A 24,485-nucleotide genomic window follows, 5' to 3' on the forward strand; every position below is an offset into this window, starting at 1 on the left:
CCCTCCATAAAAAACAAAAGGGGCTTAATTCATGTAGGTAGGATGAGTGCCTCCAGGGCGATATGCAAGGAACGGCAATGAACCCCTCTTTCCTTCACTACAGGTGGAAGTGGAAGCTGCATGGATGGGAGCAACCTGACCAGGGTCACTGAGTTCATCCTGCTTGGGTTTCAGAATGAGAAACCCGTGAACATTCTTCTTTTCTCTGTGTTCCTGCTCATGTACCTGACATCTCTAGTAGGCAACACTCTGATCATCCTTCTAGTGTGCTGTGACCGTCGCCTGCACTCACCCATGTACTTCTTTGTAGCCAACCTCTCCTTCCTTCAGGTGGCCATCACCTCCATGGTGGTGCCTGAGATGCTGGCCAACACTTTCTCCCTCACCAAAGCCATCTCCTTTGTGGGCTGCCTCACGCAGTCTTTCTTCTACTTCCTCTTGGGGTCCACCGAGTTCTTCCTCCTGGCGGTCATGTCCTTTGATCGGTATGTCGCCATCTGCAACCCACTGTGGTACGCGCTCATCATGAACAGACAGACGTGCACGGCGCTGCTTCTGGGGTCTTACGTGGGCGCCTTTCTGTCCATCCTGGTGCCATCAGTTTTAACGGCCCCCCTGCCCTTCTGCGGTCCCAACGTGGTGAACCACTTCTTCTGCGACAGCGCCCCGGTGCTGAAGCTGGTCTGCGCGGACACCTCTCTGGCCGAGCTGGCGGACTTTGCCTCCTCGGCGGTGCTGCTCCTGGGCTCCCTGCTCCTGACCGGCGTGTCCTACACCTGCATCATCATCACGGTGCTCAGGATGCCCTCGGCGCAGGGCCGGCACAAGGCCTTCTCCACCTGCGCCTCGCACATCACGGTGGTAACGCTGTACTATGGCAGCTCCATCTTCATCTACGTGCGCCCGCGGAAGGGCGGCGTGATGGACGTGAACAAGTTCGCCACCGTGCTGAACACCATCGTGATGCCCATGCTGAACCCCTTCATATACAGTCTGCGCAACGAGAAAGTGAAAGGCTCGCTCAGAGACGCCCTGGCGAAATGCCCTAGCAGACTAGGGACAACCATGTGCCCAAGGTGACACTTCCACAAAGGTGCCCTCAGGACGGGCTGCAAAAGCATTTGTCTGCACAGAGTTAATTTTCCGTGTGAGGGGTTAATGACCTCTTAATGCATGTCAGACTCTCCAACAGAGGCTGACAGATGAGAAATAAAACACGTGCTGCATTTGTCAGGCATGCTGTAGGTTGTGACAAAAGAAACCGCAAAGCTACAGCATCTGCATTTGGTGGGTTCCGTTGCTCCTCGTTGCTCTTGGGGATCTAACTGGTTCCTCACTGTGAACTGCGGATGCCCTGCGCCTCTCCGATTTTGAAACTCTTCTAATAGGAAGAATGAGACCTAATAGTCTTCCTCGTGTTCCGGTCTTCCCAGCAGCATCTGCTCACTTGCCAGCAAGCTTCTAGGGCACATCTGGAGCACTCTCCTAGAGTTCAATCACGGCTGGCCAGCGGAAGGGGGCTAGAGTTCCCCCAGTATAACGTCTGGAAGTCACCGTTTTATTCCGCTATGTTGTCATGAGAAAAACCTGGGAATATGATTAGTGATAAAGTTAGTGGGCGTGAACTCCCGAAGAAAAGCCTCTCTAGAGCAGCTGGCCAGCTTGCAGATGGGGATGATGGCAGTCAGGAAGCTCCTGGAGGCAGCTCCCTCCCCCTCACTGTCCCCAGATAAGGTGGCTCTCAACATTTCCCGGGGAATTGCATGTCCTGGACCTCCTATATCAAACACTACTTTCCTTTACTTGAGATTGTATTGCATCCTCTATTGCGATCGGTTGGTAAACCTCATTGCCTATGATACAGAATTTACAGAATAGGTCATTCCTGTGGCTGTTTTACTTATATTTCTGTTGCTGGTTGTCTTGGTATGCCTCCATTAGTTGAGGAAAATGGGAGAGATTAAATAATATAATTTAAATCGTTTCTGATTTGTTAATGCAACTGAAACAATTCTTTTTATTTTTATTTATTTATTTGAACTTTTTACTTTTATTTATTTATTTATTTGAACTCAGGGGCACTTGACCACTGACCACATCCCCAGCCCTATTTTGTATTTTATTTAGAGACAGGGTCTCAATGGGTTGCTTAATGCATTGCTGAGGCTGGCTTTGAATGTGCGATCCTCCTGTCTCAGCCTCCTGAGCTGCTGGGATTACAGGTGTGCGCCACCATGCCCTGCAGCATCTGAAACAATTCTTGTACTTGTAAGTTAGATTCATTTGTGAAATATCTTCTTTAAATGCATACTTTTGTATTACTCACATGTAGGTTTAACAATGTTCTGGGGAGAATTTGAAAGTGTTCAAAAAAGTGTTCAAAAGTTCAGAATTTTTTTTTGAAATTTTCCCTTTTCCTGAAACTTTCAAATAAAACTCAAAAGCATGCCAAAGTAAGATCACCATATAAGTTTTTCAAGATTGAAGATAAGTTCAACTATTTGTCAACAGGATAACAAAATTGTATAGATGAAAAATATCTAGAATACCTTATTCTAACTTCTTACATGGTGGAGATAAGAAGGGAGGTCTGAGGCCACAGAGTAAGCAAGGCAGGGGCTGCATGGAGCTCAGAGATTCAGTTATTATTTCTCGAGCTTAATATGTATTTTTATCCTGTTAAGTGCAAGGTTACTCATAGAGTTAATGAGAGCCAGTGTAGACAACCTAGGTAAATATGAAAAAAACATGGGGAAGAGAGATAAACAATAACACAAGACAATAAATGGTTTATTTGTCAATAACCTTACCACATTTTTGCACATAGACTCACATGAAGGTTCTAAATTAATATTTATATATATATATATTATTTTTATACAAAAACTGATCCATACATGATCCATTCATGATAACTTTACTAAGGCAAAATGCACACAACGTAAAATCTGTGTTTTCCCTGTTGCAGGGCACAGTTCAGTGGCCTTAGGTGCATTCATCTGTGGGCAGCTGTCCCCATGTTCCCTATCCAGAGATATGCATCCTCTCAAAATGAACTCCACGCCCCCTGGGACAGAGAGTCCTCAGCCCTTGCATCACTTGCCTCAGGGGATTTGTGCTCCTCCAGGCTCCTCCTGTAAAGATGCCTGTCCTCTTGCATCCAGGTCAGGTTATGTAGAATTTCATTTCTTTTACAAGGCTAACTAATCTCTCTCTCTCTCTCTCTCTCTCTCTCTCTCTCTCTCTCTCTCACACACACACACACACACACACACACACACACACTCCTTTGCTATCCTGCTCTCTGCCAATGGACTTAGATTCCCATGGTCCTTTTACCATTTGGTTAAAAGCAATAATGGTTCTATAGCCATTGGTTTACAAATATCTGTTTGATTTCAATTCCTTTAGGTATATACCAGTAGTTAAAATGACATGCCATTAGGTAATTCTATGTTTAATCTTCTAAAATTGATAGATATTTACATTTAAGTTTTTAGGACCTTCATACTGTCATCACTAGCAATGCTCAGGGGCTTTAATTTATCCACATCCTGTGAACACTTGTTATTTTACAGTTTGGGGGCCTTTTGAATAACTGGCATCCATTTGGATATGAAGTGGTGTCTCATTGAGCTTTTGATTTGCATTCCCTCAATAATGAGTGATGTGGAATAGGTTTTGATGTGTCTATTGGCCATTTGTATATCTTCTTGGGAGAAAGTCTGTTCAAGTCTTTTGCCCATTGTTGACTTGGATAGCTATTCTTAGGTTGACTTTTTTTCTTTATTGTTGAGCTTTGCAGGTTCCTTACATTTTCTTAATATGACTTCCTTACCAGACATATGATTTGCAATAATTATTTCCACTCCATGAATTGCCTTTTCACCATGCTGATTGTGTCTGTTGATGCACAGTTTTTAATTTGGTGAAACACAATTTACTTCCTTTGTTCCTTGTGTTGCCTGCTATTTTGATCTTATCAAGAAATCCTTGCCAAATCAATGTCATAAAGCATTTCCCCTAGGATTTTAACGAGTTTCATAGTTATACATGTGGAAGCTAAAAAAGTTGATTTCTTAAAGGAGAAAACAGAGTAGTGTTCATAGAGGACGGGTAGAGTGTATGTGTTCCTGGGTTCCTAGTGTGGTCAATGGTTACTCTGCTACTTTAGTGGGGGTTGGGGGTGGGGGGTAGAGACGTGGTGTCAAAGCATCACAGGAACACTGGGAGCTGTTGAGAGCTGGCAGGTGACAATCTCAGTTGACCTCCAGGCCAGCTCGTTTATTTTTGGAATGCATATAGCTGTTATAGGGTTCAGGTAGGGCGTGCCCACCAATCACACATAAGCACCTTAACATCTATAAACCAATCATCTTATGACTAATGTAACCGCACTATGAGGAAGCCTAAATCTTGCTGTCATGATGGAAGGCAGTCTGGAAGGGTCTTTGACCCTACAGGAGGGGGGCTATGAGTTGGGGGGTTACATTCCCTGAAGCACTTGACTGCTTGGTTTCCTGACCTGGTAGTCTGGTAGCTTGACAACGCTTACCACAAGTGCTGAGGATGTGGATTCACAGACGGCTGGCTAGAGCAGGGTGCCCCATCCTGCTGGTGTTCCTGTCAGGTCTGTACTAGCTAGCATAGGTTTTCCTAGCACTCTGAGCTGCTTGTAGCTGCTAGCTGTGAACCGAAGGTTACTCCAACAGAGAGCAGGGAGGAAAGTGGGGGCTAGGATAATGGGAACCAAAATAGTTAGAAGGAATAAGTTCTAGCGTTCTATACTACTTCTCTATACTACTTAATAAATAACAACTTATTTATTAAGTATTTTTAAATGAACTAGAAGAGAATAGTTCAAAGATTATCAATACAAAGAAAGGATAAACATTTAAGGATAAGAGGCTAATTACCCTGATCTATTACTCATTGTACACAAGTAGTGAAATATCACAGTGTATCCCATAAATATGTACAATTAAAAATAAAATATTCTTTTTGGAAAAGAAGAGTTTCTAGTTTTAGCTTGTGGTGAAAACAATCACACATGTCTTGCTCCTGATGGTAATGGAAGAGGTTTCTGTCTTGCACCATTGAGTAATATGTTGACTATGGATTTTCACACAAGTTCCTTGTTAAAAGTTGAGAAAATTTCCTTATATCCCAAGTTTTTTGAGTGTTTTCATCATGACAATGCACTGAGCATTGTGAAATGCACTCTTACATAGGTGCCAGCACCAGGGCCCGGAGCCTTTTCTTGATGTTTTTAATGTCCTATTTGGTGCAGAGCTTGACATCACTGTCCTAATTGTTGGGCAGGCTCCTCTCTTCCAAGTAATTTTCGCTTTCAGTGAAATATTAACTACAGCCCATGCTATTCTGTGAGGCTAGCAGCCTTCCTTCCAGCAGAAAAGAGCCTCATTTCCTGGGTGTTTTGCCTAGTCCTGTTTACTTTCTTTCTGGAGGCTCTGAGTTATTCCCTTGGCTGTCGCATCCCATGACCACTGTGTGGCCATTTGCAGCCTCTTTCAATACCCTGCGAAGAAGATCAGTTCATTCTACCCACCTCCTCGTCCCCTCTGGGGTGGGTGGCTCTCTCCTCACCCTTCCATTTATCATCTTCAAGGCAGGGCTGCTGCTCTGTGGTCCAAGTTGACAGATCACTCTCTCTGTGGAAGCGCTGCTCCTCCTCTGGACTTGGGTGGACACTGGTGCCATGAACCCCTGGGCTTCCTCAGCCCCTTGTCCCTCTCAGCAGGTCCTGGCACTCACAGAGGTTCCTAGGTCCACACCATCTCCACCATTCTGCAGGGGCCCAGGGCAGCCCATGGAAGCAGCACCTCTCTCTGCTCAGTGGTCTCTGTGGCTTTGGGACCCCCAGCTTTGCCTGAGTCATCCCCTCTCAGATGAGCAGCCTGTCATGGACAGGAAGCTCCAGGGTCATGGCACCTCTCCCAAATCCCTTCACCTTCAGCCTATGCAATGAAACCATGAAAGACCCACTGGAGGACACTTGGCTGAGGCCAGACATCCTCCAGGGATGAGGCTAAGTGACAAGATCTTTGGGAGTGGACCTCAAAGTACAAGACCCTCAGCCCCACAGAGAGCAAGTTAAGGATCTGTCACTACAGCTGGGAGAGGGTGGCTGTGTTTTGTTCCCTTCGTTTACACTCACAGTCACATGGTGAGATTGTGTTTGTATATGAATTACTTTAAGATGACTAAAGATTAAAAAGCACTTTGATGGTCACAGGGACACTACAGAACTGCACATCATAGATCATCAATGTGTGGGGACAGCACGCTCTCCAAGATGGTCACAGTGATAGTTTGCAGTCACATTGCCTCCTGTTGAGTGTGGTGGTTTACTGAGTTGACATTATGCAGAAAAAAGAAGCACTCAGGTATTCAGGAAGGAATAACTCATGCTGCACACACACACACACACACACACACACACACACACAGAGAGAGGACACAGTCGAGGGTTCACTTAAAACAGAATATGAACTCCCCACGTCCCTTAGGATCATCTGAGACACACCCACCTGCTGCTTCAGCTTGACCACTATCCAGTGTGCCCTGCACTTCTTTCTTCCATCGCCCCAGCCCAGAAGAGCAAGCTCATGGATGGGGGGGTTGGAGGTGGGGGGTGCACTCTCCACTCTGCCCTCCAGTAATCCTTCCTCACCTATGGCATCCTCCATTTCTCCAGGTATCCCTCACCTGTCGCAACATTACGAAGTCTTTGCTTGACTTTGATCAAGGCCGATACTTTGGCTATTCTTTATTTTACCCAGCTGTAAGTCATAGTGCTTATCACTGCATGGTAATGTGTTGTGATGAACACATGGACAGGTAAGGTGTCTTTGCCCCTTCAGATATAAGTTTCATGAGCATCTTGTATATAATCGGAACTTTGCCCTTGTTCCCTCTAATTTTGTCTGGAGATAATTTGATGCCATGAAACCACTTAGTCTGAAATCTGATGTGACAACAAATGATATACATAGGCCTATGCCAAGCAAGGCCTATGCTAAGGTCAGATGTTTCTGTTTGCCTATAGATAGGTTCCATCTTGCAAGCTCTCCTAATGAGAAAAACAGCAGAAATGTGGGAAATGTCAATTCAGACAAGTTTTTGCCAGAATCTTACCTTTGAAGGACTTAATATAAAAGATACCTCTACTACTGTTGGCTCCCAAATTAATGGTTTTGATCAGCAGATTTCAGAAAAAACTCAGGAACAACAATGTGAACTAAAGAGCTTAACTGGCATGAGTGCAGTGATTGTGCCAAGTGTACTCCAGGAAAAAGTGACAATGAGCATCAATGATAGTGGTGACTATTCCAATGGTGCCACACAGCCCAACACACCAGCCAGTTCAGCAAGAGAAGCACCAGTGAGACTGTCCTCTCATTCTCACCGTCTTGCTCCTGCAAGAGCACCCAGAACACTGCAGCCCCATCTCGGGACAACATTTTACAAACCACCTATCCTGACCAGCAAAGTCAGGGGGACTGAGGAGAGACCAGCTTCACCTTCAGCAACAGTGCCTCCTAGCACAGCTCTTACTCCCCTGAGTCATGTGGAGAAATCTGTTCCAGAGGCAGACAGCACATCAGCTTATGCTTTGAAACCAGCTGCTGAGCCTGAAGAGAACTGTGAGGAGGTTGGCCTGCCTGACATGAATCCAATGTGCCAGGGACTCAGGCTAAAACAAATGGAAGAGTTACAAGACCTTGAATTTGAAATGCCACAGTTTGTGTAGGTTGTCAAAATTCAGTTTTTCTTTTTGTTGTTTTGTTTTTATGTATTGTGTTTATTTTATGAAAGAATGTTGTAACAGAATCACTATTGTATAGTATTGCCAAAGTGTATATTTTGCCTTTTGGCCTTGTATTGTGTTTGCTAGTCATATAGAATGATAGTGTTTTAGTCATATAGAATGATAGTGCCTCACTGGTATTGTCTTTAAATTCTGTGTTTTTGAAGTTATGCATAAAATAAGTATTATAATTTTAAGTTTAAAATAATTTTCTCTAAAATGATTTATGTAAATTCATCTTTAATGTATAATATTGTTCTCAACAAATAGGGGCAGTAGGGAAAAATGAGCTTTATTTTGGAGCAAACCTGGTGCTGACTCATAAAATGCTTCTGAATGCAAGTGCCTGAAAAATCTTGATTGGGTATGAATATATTTTTTTCCCACATAATGTTCTAGTGCATCTTTGACCACTTGTGTTGTTATAGCATGTATGGAAGCATTGGCAATTCACTTAACTTTTTTAATATTTACATAGTGGCCTAAAAGCTTGTGAATCTGTGTTTACTAGAATTATACTTGTCAGTTTTTACATATGGTAATTAATACAATTATAGAAAGAAAAGGCACTTCAATACTAAAATGTTTGAGACATTGGCAGAGACAACACAGACGAACAGAGTTGAGGGATCTTGAGTGTGAGAGACCTGAAACCTCACTGCTGTCAGCTGCGCCCTGTTGCTGGATTGCCTGCGACTTCTGGCTGTCTGCTGATGAGAGCAAGTGGCCAACAGCTAGGGCAAGATGAAGCTCTCTCTGGTGGCCGCGGTTCTTCTGCTGCTCTGTGCAGCACGGCTGAGGAGGATGACAAGAAAAGGACATGGGTACCGTGGTCGTTATTGACCTGGGGACCACTTACTCCTGCTTCGGGGTGTTCAAGAATGGCCACTGGAGATCATCTCCAATGATCAGGGCAAGTGCATCAGGCCGTATTATGTGGCCTTCACCCCTGAAGAAGAACATCCGATCCTCGATACAGTCAAGAATCAGCTCACCTCCAATCCTGAGAACACGGTCTTCGACACCCAGCGGCTCATTGGCAGCACTGGGAATGACCCTTCTGTGTAGCAAGACATCAAGTTCTTGCCTTTCAAAGTGTTGGAAGAGAAACCTAAACATAAACCATACATTCAGGTTGATATTGGAGGTGGGCAAACTAAGACATTTGCTCCAGAAGAAATCTCTGCTATGATTCTCACTAAAATGAAAGAGACTGCTGAAGCTTATTTGAGAAAGAAGGTTACCTTTGTAGTTGTTACTGTATCAGCCTTTTTTAATGATGCCACTGGCAAGCAACCAAAGATGCTGGAACTATTGCTGGCATGAATGTTATGAGGATCATCAATGAGCCTACAGCAGCTGCTATTGCTTATGGTCTGGATAAGAGGGAGGGAGAGAAGAACATTTTGGTGTTTGATCTGGGTGGTGGAAACTTCTATGTGTCTCTTCTCCCCATTGACAATTTGATGTCTTTGAAGTCATGGCCACCAATAGAGATACTCATCCGAGTGGAGAAGACTTTGACCAGCGTGTTAATCAGGCTGTACAAAAAGAAGACTGGCAAAGATGTTAGGAAAGAAAACAGAGCTGTGCAGAAACTCCAGCATGAAGTAGAAAAGGCCAAGTGGGCCCTGCCTGCTCAACATTAAGCAAGAATTAAAATCAAGTCCTTCTATGAAGAAGACTTTTCTGAAACCCTGACTCAGGAAAAATTTGAAGAGAAAACATGGACCTGTTCTGGTCTACCATGAAGCCTGTTCAGAAAGTACTGGAGGATTCTGACTTGAAGAAGTCTGATATTGATGAGATTGTTCTTGTTGGTGGCTTTACTCAAATTGCAAAGATTCAACAACTTGTTAAAGAGTTCTTCAATGGCAAAGATCCATCCTGTGGCATAAACCCAGATGAGGCTGTTGCATATGGTGACACTGTCCAAGCTGGTGTACTCTCTGATGATCAAGATACAGGTGACCTAGTACTGCTTGATGTATGTCCCCTGACACTTGGTATTGAAACTGTGGGAGGTGTCATGACCAAACTGATATCAAGGAACACTGTGGTACCCACCAAGAAGTCTCAGATCTTTTCTACAGCTTCTGATAATCAACCTACTGTTGTAATCAAGGTCTATGAAGGTAAAGGACCCCTGAAAAAAGACAACCACCTTCTGGGTACATTTGATCTCACTGGAATTCCTCCTATGGGATCCCCCAGATTGAAGTCACTTTTGAGATAGATGTGAATGTTATTTTTTTTTTGGCTACAGCTGAAGACAAAGGTAAAGAGAATAAAAATAAGATTACAATTATCAATGACCAAAATTGCCTGACACCTGAAGAAATTGAAAAGATGGTTAATGATGTTGAGAAGTTTGCTGAGGAAGACAAAAGATGCAAGGAGTGCCTTGGTACTAGGAATGACTTGGAAAGCTACACCTACTCTCTAAAGTATCAGATTGGAGATAAAGAAAAGTTGGGAGGCAAACTTTCCTCTGAAAATAAGGAGACCATGGAAAAAGCTGTAGAGGAAAAGATTGAATGGCTGGAAAGCCACCAAAAAGCTGACATTGAAGACTTCAAAACTAAAAAGGAACTAGAAGAAATTGTTCAGCCAATTATCAGCAAATTCTATGGAAGTGTAGGCCCTCCCCCAACTGGTAAGAAGATACAGCAGAAAGAGATGAGTTAAAGACACTGATCTGCTAGTGCTGTAATATTGTAAATACTGGACTCAGAACTTTCCTTAGGAGAAAACCAAGAGAACTTAAGTCTCGAATGTAATTGGAATCTTCACCTCAGAGTGGAGTTGAAAATGCCATAGCCCAAGTGGCTGTTTACTGCTTTCCATGAGCAGTTGCTCACATGTTTTGGGGAAGAGAGAGAGGAGGAATTGGCTATCTTAAAAAACTGGATATAAAAATGTGGGTCAGGATGTGTGTTCACCTCAGAAATGTTCTATTTAATGATTGGGTCATGCACATCTGGTGTAGGAACTTTTCTCTACCATAAGTGACACAAATAAATGTTTGTTATTTAACAAAAAAAATACTAAAAGTTTGGACTGTCATAAAATAAAAATTTGTACAGATAAAGCTAAGGGATAAATCACTATCAGAAGCATTAAAACCATCTAAAGCCAAATAACTAAACTATGTAATTTAAATTATAATATATTTATATATTATATATTATGTATTATATATTATATACTACATATTATAGATTTACATATATCTATATGATATAAGTTGTTTATATATAATTATAATATAATCCATGTTTTATATATCATATTAATATTAATTATACTAATATAATAATTGTATTATTATCTTATTAATAATAGAAATTATATTATTATATAATTACATTACAATGATATGTAATATAATATAAATATAAATCTAAATATATTATATAATATATAATTAATATGTTATATATAATAAAATAATATTTATATATTTAATTTATATATTATTTTATTATATGTGTATATAATATATACGTATTTCATATATTATATATAATTTATATTAAATACATATGAATCATAAACATTTTGATATGTAATATATAATTTATATTATATATACTTATATATTTATATATTAATATATAAGTATGTTATGTAAATATATTATATAAATTATATATAATATATTATTAATATATAATATATTTATATATTAATATACATAAAATTTATATATGTTTTTTATATATTTTTGTTATATGTATATATGATAAAATAAATGTATTATATAATATAAATTAGAATGTTATATATATATATTGTATTTAATTTATATTATATATGTATTATATAATATGCAATATATTTATATAATATTATAATTTAAATTATATAGATAAATTATGTCTTATTTGACTTTAGATGATTTTAATACATTTGATAGTTTTTAACCCCTTAACTTTATCTGTATAAATTTTTATTTTATGACATTTTTAACCTTTTTTGTATTTTTTATAATGGTCTTAAAAATGCGTGCTTCAGATATTTTTAATTTCAATGCATTTTCTCTTGACATTATGAGGGTTTGGTTAAAACCATTCCTTTGGATGTATGCCTGTAATCCCAGTAGCTTGGGAGGCTGAGACAGGTGGGATCTCAAGTAGAATGTCAGCCTTAGCAATGGCAAAACTCTTAGTAACCCTGTCTTTAAATAAAATTCATAAAAAGACTGGGGATGCGGCTCAATGATTGAGTGTCCCTTAGTTCAATTTCCAGTACCCCCCCCCCAAAAAATCCTTTTGTATGAAATGTTTTGACTTATAAATCACTTTGCATACTTTTTCTACCTGGACTATCAACCAGTGAAAACATATATGTCATTAGAATTGAGCAATAATTTATTTAAGTTCATTTTGAGAGTATAGTAAGTCACATTGTTTGCAATTTGAGAGATGTAGATGACTGAATGTGTTTCACTTATAAAATACCCAGTTTTTATAAACTAGTCCATTCCTGTTATTTTCTGGGTTTCATCATCTTGCCTAAAATATGATGTAAAAGGGACAAAAATAAAATAGCATTCTTGGTATGTGTGAACTATATTGTGACTCAATGTTTTTGTATGATCATATTATACTTGATAAAAATTATATGTACAGGTTTATACACACATTATTATATGTAAATTATTTCAAGTACAATAAGTTATTGTGGCCTCTCTGAAATTGTTGCCTCTTGGAGTATGATACTTTAAGATTATTAACTGTTGACTCAGTGGTCAACACATGGGCTCACCACTTGAGTATAATATGAAATGGGTTTTAGGGCATGTTGTCTTATAGTTCTCCATAACATTAAGGACTAAGGAGAAATGAACAAATGGCCTTTTTAATGCTAAAGCCATTTTTTAGCCTTCTTTATACAAAGTACAAGAATCATATTGGTTTGAAAACTTAAAAATAAAATCACAGCTAACATTTATTGAGCTTTGTGTATTTAGACTTTACCAAGTTGAAATTTCACAGCAACCTCTAATGGGTAAGTAAGCATCTTATAATTCCTGTGTTACAGATGAGAAAACTGAGGCTTAGCTAAGTGACATGCTTTTAGTTTCCAGAGATGCAGCAAGCAGAATTGAATCTCAAATACAGGGTTGTGAAATTTTGATTAGTGCTTCTTTTTTTGGGTACCAGAGAGCCACATCCACAACCCTATTTTGTTTTTTATTTAGAGTAGGGTCTCACTGAATTTCTTAGCACCTTGCTTTTGCTTTTGCTGAGGCTGGCTTTGAACTTGCAATTCTCCTGCCTCAGCTTCACAGTGGGATTACAGGCATGAGCCACTGTGCCTGGCTGGTTAGTGTTCTTAATGAATGTGATTACTAAATAATAGCAGGAAACACTGAACAATAGAAAATGCATCTTTCGATTTTTTATTGTAAAATACACTTACAATTTGCCATTTAGACCATTTTGAAGTGTACAGTTAAGTAACACTAAGTATATTCACATTGTCCAAGGTGGCGTGTATTGCTGCGTCATCAGTTGACAGAAAGCAGAAGGGGGAAAAGGGATGTGAATGATGTGTGAAGCCTCTTATATAAGGGCATTCATTCTGTTAAAAAAATATAGAGCTCTATGACCTAATCACACGTTTTGACTTATAAATCACATTACATACTTTTTCTACCTATACTATCAACCAGTGAAAACATATATGTCATTAGAATTGAGAAATAATTTATTTAAGTTGATTTTGAGAGTATAGTAAGGTCTCATTTTCCCTTTTGCTGCTGTCACAATAGTGATTGTCACAACATATACATTTGGGAAGACCATATTCAGACCATAGCAACCATGTTTAATACACTGTAAAGAGAAATCCTTCTGGGGAAAGAATGTTGGTTTAAATCATGTGGAAAGTCTAACTCTGAACCTAAGACTGTAGGGTAAATAGACCTTGATTCTAGTGGGCTGTTTCCAAATATGTGTCCATACATGGCAGTGCCCTGTGCTGATGCAGCTTGCATCCTGAGGCTTCAGCTACCAGCCAGGGATCACTGCACTGTGGCCCTGGTTTCCATCTCCATCTTGCTACTAACATAAACTGATGTTACTATTGGATTGTAGGATTTAAGGACTGTTGTGTAGTTTAAAGCTTTAGGTTGTTGATATTTAATTACAATAATTAAACAAACATTTAATGACAATTTACTATACACCATCACCATGCTAGATAACAGAGACAAGACAATTTTTAAAAACACTTTCTGGGCTGGAATAAAGTTCAGTTAAGTGCTTGCCTAACATGTGCAAGGCTCTGTGTTCAATTTCCAGTACTAAAAACAAACAAAAAACCTTTCTGTATTTGTGGAACTTAGAACTAAATACTATCAGGAATTGGCAGCTAACTCTCAGTGTATTCTATTTTCACATTTGAAAAAGTCAGATTTGTTTAAGTACCATGTTTTCAAGAAAAAAAAATAGCAGAATGTCCTGCAAATAAGGTCTGAGAATAGGACTAAACTTTTAAATTGAAGCTAAAATATGTAACTTGTACTATTTCAAAAACATTATTTCCCATTTGTAAAATTCTTATCTTACCCTTGGAACTTCAGAGTGAACCCTGGGGAGCTTAACCGCTGAGTGACATTTAGAGATCTTATTTTTTGAGACAGGATCTCACTAATTTATTGAGACTGGCTTTGAGCTTATGATCCTCCTGCCTCACACTCCCAAGCCACTGGAATTAAAGGCATGGACCTCCCATTTCTAAAATTGTAATTATTATATTTGTGCACCCAGATTTATTTCAGGAGACTTTAATTGAAAACTCTCCTAAAGGCTGGGATGTGTTTTAGTGGTAAAGCACTTTCCTTGCATGCTGAGGCCCTGGTATTGAGCTCCAGTGCTAGAGAGAAGGAAGGAAGGAAGAAAGGAAGGAAGGAAGGAAGGAAGGAAGGAAGGAAAAAAGAAAGGAAGGAATGGGGGAAGGAGAGAAAGGGAGAAAGAGAAAGGGAAAAGTGAGGGAGAGTGGGAGGAAAAAGGAATGGAAGGAAGGAAGGAACAAAGAAAGGAAGGCAGGCAAGGAAAAAGATCAGGAAAAAAAATTATAATGAACACCAATTAAAAGGTCTTCTGCTAACCTACGTATTAGTCATTCAATACAGGAACCAAAGCCCTTGTATGACTATTTAAATTAATTAAAATTCTACAAAATCAAATTTCAGTATCTCAATCCCACCACTTATTTCAAGAACTCAGTAACCATATGAGCTCATGGGCTGGTGGCTATTATACCTGAGAGTGCAGTGCAGATACTGTACATTTCTGTCATGGCAGAAAGGTCTATTGGACAACACTGATAAAGAGGAAGCATCATATCAAGATACTGGTATTGTGGATGTGTTAAAGAATATTCAATAAAATTAAGCACCATACATGTTAAAAAAAAAAAACACTTAGCAAATTGTGACCTACAAGAGGAAATCCTGAAACTAAAAAAAAAAAAAAGGACCTTCTTAACAAACCAGTCAAATTGGCAGCATCTCATTCATGATGTTGGCAAAATAACATCATTTGGAAAATAGCTTCTTTGCTGTGTATATACAAAAAAGCATCATAATGAGTTTAAATGTCCCAAATCTTGTATACAAATCTGGGTTGATTATCAATTGAATGTTACAAATAGAAAACCAACCAGGAAAACTAGTTCATCTAATGCATAATAGCACAGCACTAAAATAACAGACTGGAAATTCTTCCATGAAACAAAGCCACTGAGGGGTGTGTTAACACAGTGAAAGTTCTTTCTTGACTAACTGCTCAACAGGGGTCAAACTAGACTTTTGAAATTCATAAGGAAATTTCTAACTTTTTTTTGACTGTGGTCTGCCTTTAGTGAATATACATATGTGAATATACTTTTTTTAAACTATATTTCACTCAATTTTTTCTAGTATATTTTTGTTGTAAGAGTTCATAAACACTGATTTAAAAAACTACTTCTTGCTACTGCAGTTCTAGATACTAGTAGAGCTAAATTCCAATTGATATATGAAAATAGGGTCCTATATGATATCTTTGATCTTAAATCTGGTATCAGTAATTATAAAGTCTAAAAACCACTGCACTGAAGTTTAGTAATTCCTATTTATTACATGCTAGGCATTATACAAAGTGCTTAATTCCATTTATTTTATTTACTTCTGAAATAACTGTGTGTTAGGAAGTAGGTAGTATTAATCCTATAGCCTAACAGGCTGATCTTAGTTTAATAATGTGCTCCAAATTGTGCTCCCAATGAGTCCTTCAGTCAGAATTTGAACCCAGCTAGCTTCCATTAATTTTACTATCCCAAGATCTAGAGCTCCTAATGAGGAATATTAAGAAAAGATAAGTTAATTTTTTAAATTTTGACTGCTTATTACATACCAAGTAATTCTAAGCTTCTTCCTTAGTAGATCATTAAGACCACATGCCAACATATCTCCACATAGGAGTCAGTCTTCACAGAAGAAAGCAGGTAGGGCTAGTGCAATGGACTTGTCCAGGGAAGAACTGGAGCAGGAGCTGAGCCAGCACCCAGACAGCTGGCTGCAGAGCCTGCACTCTTCATGGTGCTAGAAATTCTGCAGGACTGTAAATATGTTCAACCATAATGGCTCAGCTCCCTTCTATCAATGTTGAGAAGGGCCCAGGATAGCAAATCACATGAGCAGTGCCTGGGAACCAGGGAAGAGAGGCCAGCAGCCTCAGGTGAAGAAGGAGGTCAGATGAGATGATGACCTGCAAATGATGCTGGTGTGCACCTGTCTGCAAACCGCTGCCCAAGGATGTGGGAGAAGGAGCAGGTGGCAGGGATGAGGACCATGGGCTATGAACAGGGCCATTGAAAAGTCATCAGACCACTGGCAAGGCACACAGTTCCACTATCTCAGGATATATAGTACACAATAAGAAATGTTGATCTTAACCAGGTGATGGTGAAGTGTACTGAGAATTTATTAGGTGAGTTATGGTTCTAAGCACTTTTCATCTCAACAAACTCAAAGGAACTCCTAGTTGATCTACATAAGAGTCGGCCCTTTCTCATTCTAAGAGTTTGTGGTGCTATTTAGTCCAGGGCCAGTGCAGATGGTGTGAACAGTTTGGTCACGTGGGAAAATCCTCAGGGAGTTTAAATTAAAGACACAGACACCATTTTACCTTTAAACCAGCTCTGGGATGGCTCCTTGAACCCTCAGTCTCAAGCCCCCCAGGGAGGCAGTGAGGTTTAACTGAAGAGGAGAGAGAGAGTGAGAGAAAGAGAGAGAGAGAGAGAGAGAGAGAGAGAGAGAGAGAGAGAGAGAGAGAATGCTAGGGATAGGGCTTTTATTGGGGAACAAAAAATTCTGGGGAAAATTTTATCCAATGAAGGTCAAGGGGGGGGAGCAATGTGGCAAGGTCAGGTGCGTTGATTGGATCTTTGAGGCAGTGGTGAGTCATGCCTCCACAGCACACAGAAAAGCTCTCAAACCCAAGAAGGGTGGGGGAGACCTCTGCCACATTAAAAGTGTCTGAGCACCTCACACCTAGCCAGGGAGTAAACTCAGTCAGTTCAAGAATGGACTCCCACAGTGCTGCACTTTGAAGGGAAGGGAAACAAAAATATATAATGATTCCTCTCTAGGGAGTGGAGTGGCTCAGCAGCTCAGCAGCTTGGGGGTCACCCAGTTCCAGGAATGGGGGCGGGTCCAGAAAACTCACCCAGTTCCAGAACTGCAGGGTTCTGGGAGATCACTCCATTGTAGGGTCTAGGATTCTTATCCAGTTCCAGGACTGCAGAATCTTGGGAGGCCTGCCGCCCCCAGCAGCACAGGCATCCAAACTAAAGGTTACTCGAGTGAATTTCCTAGGATACCAATAAAACACCCAGGACAGCTCCTCTACCTCAAGCTCTCCAAATGGGAGAGCAAGGAATGTCACGAGGGGCTGGTGAGAGTGAGCATGTCCAAGAGTGGACTTTTACCAGGGAGACCCTCATTCTTTAGAAAATTTCATCCAAATAAGGTCAAGAGGGGCAGGGTTACAAGGACAAGTAAGGTAATTTGACCCCTGGGGTTATAGGAAGGCATGCCTAAGCATAAAGACACATTCTGATACTTCCAGGATCAGGGAAGCCATGTAGGGCCACTTTGAATGTGGCCAGATCACTGCAAGTGACTGACAGAGCTGCAACCAATCAGGGAAGGAAAATGCAACAGCCCCCCACAGAGGCCTATCCAGTTCTAGGAGTGGGAGTTCTAGGAAGATCACACAGTTCCAGCATTGCAGAGTCCTCAGTCTTACCCAGGGTTGTAGGGTTTTCTGACCTGTAGGGTGAGGATGCAGCTCAGCCAATGCTGTTTTCTGAACCCACGGCACTACATTCATCTCAGCCCTTGCAAGTCTGGCTGCTCTGCTAGGTCCCAAGAAGTGATGTGAAACTTCAGTCAGACGTAGGTTATGACTGCTGTGGGCACTCAGATGCCTCTTCCAGGAGGCAGCCTACAGTCCCAGTTCAGGCCCTGAGGGACAGGGTGCACCAGAGACTGGGAGCACTGATGTGTGGCTTCACTGCAGGCTGGCCCCATGGGGTAGACTATGATAGGGGCTGAGCTCAGGAGTGGCAGGCCACCAAGTGTGGGTGGTTTTGCAGTGCTAAGTCTCAGGGAAGGTGGGGTGCCATGGCTGTTTGTCACCTGAGCAAGACACAATCCAGGAGTATTTCCAGTCCCCAGGTGTCATGGTCTAATAGCTGTGCTGGCCACAGGAGTGGGGTACACCGTCACCTCCTTCTCTTCTGGGAGCTCAGATGTGTGGACTCCAGGCAGTCCCCTCAGGAGAGCTGAGTGGCATGAGAATACAATAGTCCTAGTAGTGAGTATGGAAGATGTCCAAGGTTTGGGTGGGAGCTGCTGGGGTCCTCTTGCTTGATTAGTCCACACAGGGAGGAGGCTCCCTTGTTCTGAGCTGCTCCTGGCTGTTGATGGTGTGTCAGACACTAAGTGTGTCCTATACTCTGTGTGAACATCCCAGGATCCCATGCTCTATCTGGCTTCTGCTGATCCTTAGATGTGCTCTGGGGCTCTCTTCACTTACCCTCACCAAAATGCATTGCTTATTTTGGGAGTTGTCTTTGTGGGAGGGAAGGATGGTAGGACTTCTAGTCAGATTTCTTGCTACCATCTCTCCTCCCTAGAAATGTTTACTTTAAAATCAGAATAATCATACCCGGTATCACCATGTTTAATCAAATTTGTAGTGGAGATCCTCATGAGTAAAATATAATGAGAATAAAAGAAAGTAGAAGAATGAAATACTAAAATATAGAAAGCTTAAACTTGGATTATTTTCAAATGATGACGATTTTTTTAATATATTTTTTATTTTTTAAATTTTATATGGACCCAATATCTTTATTTTATATTTTTAATGTGGTGCTGAGGATCGAACCCAGTGCCTCCTGCATGCCAGGCGAGCGCACTACCACTTGAGCCACATCCCCAGCCCAAACTATTTATATTTTGAAAAAAAAAATGTAATCTCCAGAAAGATTATTGGAAATACCTATAGAAATTGTCAAGGTTCCCGAATAAAAGTTTGCGGTATAAAAGTAAAATTAAAGTTTTATATTCCAGTGGCAAATGATTAGAAATTGTGATTGAACAGGATATACTATTTACAATAGTATCAGAGACTGAAATTGCCTAAATAATCAAATAATAGACTTAAGACTTCTGTAGACAAATTATAAAATTTTATTAGGGGATGTTCAAAAGAACATAAATACATAAAGGCATATACTACATTTGTCAACATAAAACTTAGTCTAGGTCATTTTTAAAAGTATTTTTAAGGTATCCAGGTGCAGTGGCACACACATGTAATGACAGCAGCTCAGGAGGCAGAGACAGGAGGATCATGAGTTCAAAGCTAGCCTCAGCAAAAGCAGGCACTAAACAATTCAGTGAGACAGTGTCTCTGAAATAAAATACAAAATAGGGCTGGGGATGTGACTCCATGGTAGAGTGCCCCTAAATTCAATCCCCAGTACATCCTCCCTGCCAAAAAAAAAAAAAAAGTATTTTAAAGGCTAAAGCACCATGAAATATAAAGAGGAACCTGGAGTGGTTCTGGCCTATCAATTAACTATTAAGCTATTATTATTATAAATTAAGCTATTGTCATTATAAAGTTGTTCTGATTAAAATAGTAAAATGCTGGTGCAGATGTAGAAATTACATTAAGCACAAAACTTTACTTTGACGTAACAGCAACCTCCTATCAATTAGACATTCCATTTTGCATGAAAACACAGAGGCTCACAAAACAACTCAGCATTCTAGAATCACAGAGTGTTTGAAGAATTTAAAAATGTTCAGTAAAATGCAAGAGGAAATTCATTGCAAAATTACACACTAGGGTAGTGAGCAAGAAGAATGCAGAATGGAAGCAATATACAATCTAAATGTTTGAATGTTCTATTCCTCATGACATACCCACTCCCATGCACACATTAGGCTTTCTCGGTAACAGTGTAAGAGGTTAGTTGTGAGGACCAGACTGAAGTTAAGCAAGGCTTCTCAGGAGAGGGAGTTTTCTGAGAGCCATGCACTCTTGCTCTTTTGGGAGATGCAGTGGCAACGCTATTGGTCAAAGCCACAATTCTCTCTTTTTTAAAATTTTTAATTTGTTTTAATTAGTTATACATGACAGCGAAATTCACTTATATACTTTGATATATCATACGTAGATGGGATATAATTTCTCTTTTTCTGAGTGTACATATTGTAGAATCACATTGATCATACAGTCACATATATATAAAGTATAATGTCTGTTTCATTCTACTATCTTTCTTATCCCCATATTCCCTGCCTTCCCCTCCTTTCAATTCCCTCTACCTAAGGTAACACTATTTTTTTTTTGCATTACAATTCTTAATACACATATACCACAATTTTTGTATTTCTGTTTGTATATAAAGTATGTTGACACCCAATTCAAGTATTCATACATCGCATTTCACCATCCTTGCTAATCCCCTGCCCCCTCCCTTTCTCTCCCACCCCTCTACTCTATTTCTCCCATGCTCTCCCTCCCAACCCCACCCTGAGTCAACCTTCTTATATCAGAGAAAACATTCAGTATTTGTTTTTTTGGGATTGACTAACTTCACTTAGCATTATCTTCTCCAGTGCCATCCATTTACATGCAAATGCCGTGGTTTTGTTCTTTTTTAATGCTGAGTAAAATTCCATTGTGTATATATGCCACATTTTTTTAATCCATTCATCCACTGAAGGACATCTAGGTTGGCTCACGTCTATTTCATTCTACTATCTTTCTTATCCCCACATCCCTGCCTTTCCCTCCTTTAGCTAGTGTGAATTGTGCTGCTATAAACATTGATGTGGCTGTGTCTCTGTAGTATGCTGTTTTAAAGTCCTTTGGATATAGTCTGAGGAGAGGAATAGCTGGGTCAAATGGTGGTTCCATACCTCCATACTATATTCTATATTGACAGCACCAATTTGCAGTCCCACCAGCAATGTATGAGTGTACCTTTTTTCCCACATCCTCACCAACACTTATTGTTGTTTGTCTTCATATTAGCTGCCATTCTGACTGGAGTGAGATGATATCTTAGAGTGGTTTTGATTTGCATTTTACTGATTGCTAGAGATGATGAGCATTTTTTCTTATATTTATTGATTGATTGTATATCTTCTTCTGAGAAGTGTCTGTTCAGGTCCTTAGCCCATTTGTTGATTGGGTTATTTATTTATTTATTTATTTATTTATTTATTTATTTATTTTTGGTGTTTAGCTTTTTGAGTTCTTTATGTACCCTAGAGATTAGTGCACTATCTGATATGTGAGGTGTAAAGATTTGCTCCCAGGGAGTAGGCTCTCTGTTCACCTCACAGATTGTTTCTTTTGCTGAAAAGAAACTTTTTAGTTTGATTCCATCCCATTTATTGATTCTTGGTTTTAATTCTTGTACAGTAAGAGTCTTATTAAGGAAGTTGGGGCCTAATCCCACATGATGAAGATTAAGGTCCATTTTTTCTTCTATTAGACGCAGAGTCTCTCACAACTCTCTTTATAATACTGAGTAAGTGGCAATTATTTTACTTGGGTAGACTTTTCATAGGGTCAGAATAGATGTCATGAAAAAGAGAGAGCTGTCCATCGGTAGGGAACAGGTCTCTGCTTCATGGCTACTTAGTGTTGAGTGGGTTCTATAAGCAGAGTTCTGATACTCCCACATTAAAAAATATATATGTCCAACATACATTCTTCCCAAGGAAAACTCTATCACACAGATTACTATATTACCCTTCTATACAAGTGGATGTCTTATGATCATATTTTTTCTTTTTACTCTGTAGTGGAAGGAAACATTCTCAACTAATGTAGCAAGAATCATTTATCAATAGAATAAAAACACAAGTTTATCAACACATTCTTAAGAATCCCAGAAACAGAACTGTCCACATGGACAACTTGGATTCATGATGGAGATGGCATCATAGAGAAGTAGGAAAAGAGAGTATTACTTAACAAATGGGACTGGAGAACTGACATTTCACAAATAAAATACACACTTGCATTCCTACATCATTCCATATGCATGGTCAACTCTAGATATATTAACCATGTTAATATTTAAAAAGGAAATTTTAAAATGATTAGTGGAAAATATTGTGGATAGCTTTTCAAACTTGATCTTACAAAATATTTCCTAAGAACACACGCACACATGAAAAACACATGATCTGAAAGGATTGAGCAGAAAGGATTCTTCTCAAGATTGCAACATAAAAGATTAGCAATTTGAGCACATAAAATTAAAAACATCTGGGGCTGGGGCTGGAGCTCAGCGGTGGAGTGCTTGCCTACCATGTGCAAGGCGCTGGGTTTGATTCTCAGCACCACATAAATCTAAATAAATAAAATAAAAGTATTGTGTCCAACTATAACTAAAAAATACTTTTTAAAAAAATTAAAGACATCTATATGTCCAAAGATGTCTTAAACAGGAAGACCAGCGTGCTGCTGGGTGAAAAAGGTGCCCAGCGAAGATGCTGCTGGACTTGTCGGAAGAGCATAAGGAGGTGGAATTTGGGTGGATCAGGGTGGAGTTCATGAGGCAAGGGACCATCCCCAAGGTCTATGAGGGTGCCGCCAGGAAGCTCAACGTGAGCAGCAACACTGTCCAGCAAGGTGTGGAAGGGTTGACCTACCTGCTCACCGAGAGCTCCAAGTTCATGATTTCTGAAGTGGATTTCCAAGACTCTGTTTTTGTTCTGGGATTCTCTGAAGAACTGAACAAATTATTGCTACAGCTTTACCTGGACAACAGAAAAGAGATCAGGACTATTCTGGATGAATTGGCACCCAGCCTTTCCAGTTACCACAGGCTTGAGTGGCGACTAGATGTACAGCTTGCAAGCAGAAGTCTCAGGGAACAGATTAAGCCAGCAGTGACTATAAAACTACACCTAAATCAGAATGGAGACCACAACACCAAAGTTCAGCAGACAGACTCAGCCACCCTACTTCATTTAGTTCAGCAACTGTAACAATCCTTGGAAGAGATGAAAACAAACCACTGTAGGAGAGTAGTTCACAACTTCAAGTAGTACCAAATGTTAAGATCCTAATGCCTTTGACTCATTTGTGAATGGATGACATTCAGGAATTACTTTTCAGAATTAATTTTTATTAATTGGTGTTGATAAATGCATCTAGATTCCACGAAATTCCTTTTCCTATTCCAGGATATTGAGGTCATGTTCAGAAGCTAAAGTCAAGTTCCTTTTCTGGTGCTAAATGTGGTCAGCTTCTTGACAGATTGAAAAGTAATTTTGTATTTTAAATGTGTAAATAGGATTTAATCAACCAGAAATGAATCTATACTGTTCATATCTTCTGTATATATGAGCAATACCCTGTTTTTTGGTACATTTTTGTCTGCTTAACTAGTATTTTCCTCGTTATTGATCAATTTTGAGAATAAAATTTACAGCTAATTCCTTTCCTATTCAGAGTATTTCTAAATAGTACAATATTTCTGACTTTTAAAAGCATCTCATGATGTTACTAGCTACTGAATAATGTAAAGTGAGTATGAGTTTTTTAAATTATATGCCCATATTGTCATAGGAAGTTCATACATTTTTCTTTGAATGTAAAGATAAGTAGTTTTTACCATATTGCTGAAGTTTGACTTATGGTTCATTGACTTAAGTAGTACTCAATTTTGTGTGATTGTTAGTAATATTTTCACAAGGATTATTTTTTCCCATATACCCAAAGCAACTAAGAGACACACTGTCATTTACATTTATAAATAATGGATACAAAAATAATGTAATCAATGCTTCATTATCTGGGGAAAAAAAGATGTCTTAAACTAAAAATGTTTAGAAATTTAAAAATATATTTTCAATGTAACTGATAGAGTTTCAATATAACTAACACACTTGAAAATTAAAAATATGTAAAGATAACCTACAAATAGGTAAGAAAAATATAATTAATCTAGTTAAAAATGACCAAAATATATGACCAGAAATTTTACAAAGGAATACAAATGTCTATCAAACACAGAAAAGGAATATAATATTATCAATGATAATAAATATAGA

General features: G+C 39.5%; 2 pseudogenes; both read left to right on the forward strand.

The window, feature by feature from the left end:
• Positions 1 to 8,575: 8,575 nt before the first annotated feature.
• On the forward strand, positions 8,576 to 10,536 carry LOC143639849 (endoplasmic reticulum chaperone BiP pseudogene; annotated as a pseudogene).
• A 12,380-nt stretch (positions 10,537 to 22,916) lies between these two features.
• LOC143639850 (COMM domain-containing protein 2 pseudogene) lies at positions 22,917 to 23,417 on the forward strand (annotated as a pseudogene).
• The last annotated feature ends 1,068 nt before the right edge of the window (positions 23,418 to 24,485 follow it).

This window comes from Callospermophilus lateralis (genome assembly GCF_048772815.1).
Source record: "Callospermophilus lateralis isolate mCalLat2 chromosome 5 unlocalized genomic scaffold, mCalLat2.hap1 SUPER_5_unloc_2, whole genome shotgun sequence".
NCBI lineage: Eukaryota > Metazoa > Chordata > Mammalia > Rodentia > Sciuridae > Callospermophilus > Callospermophilus lateralis.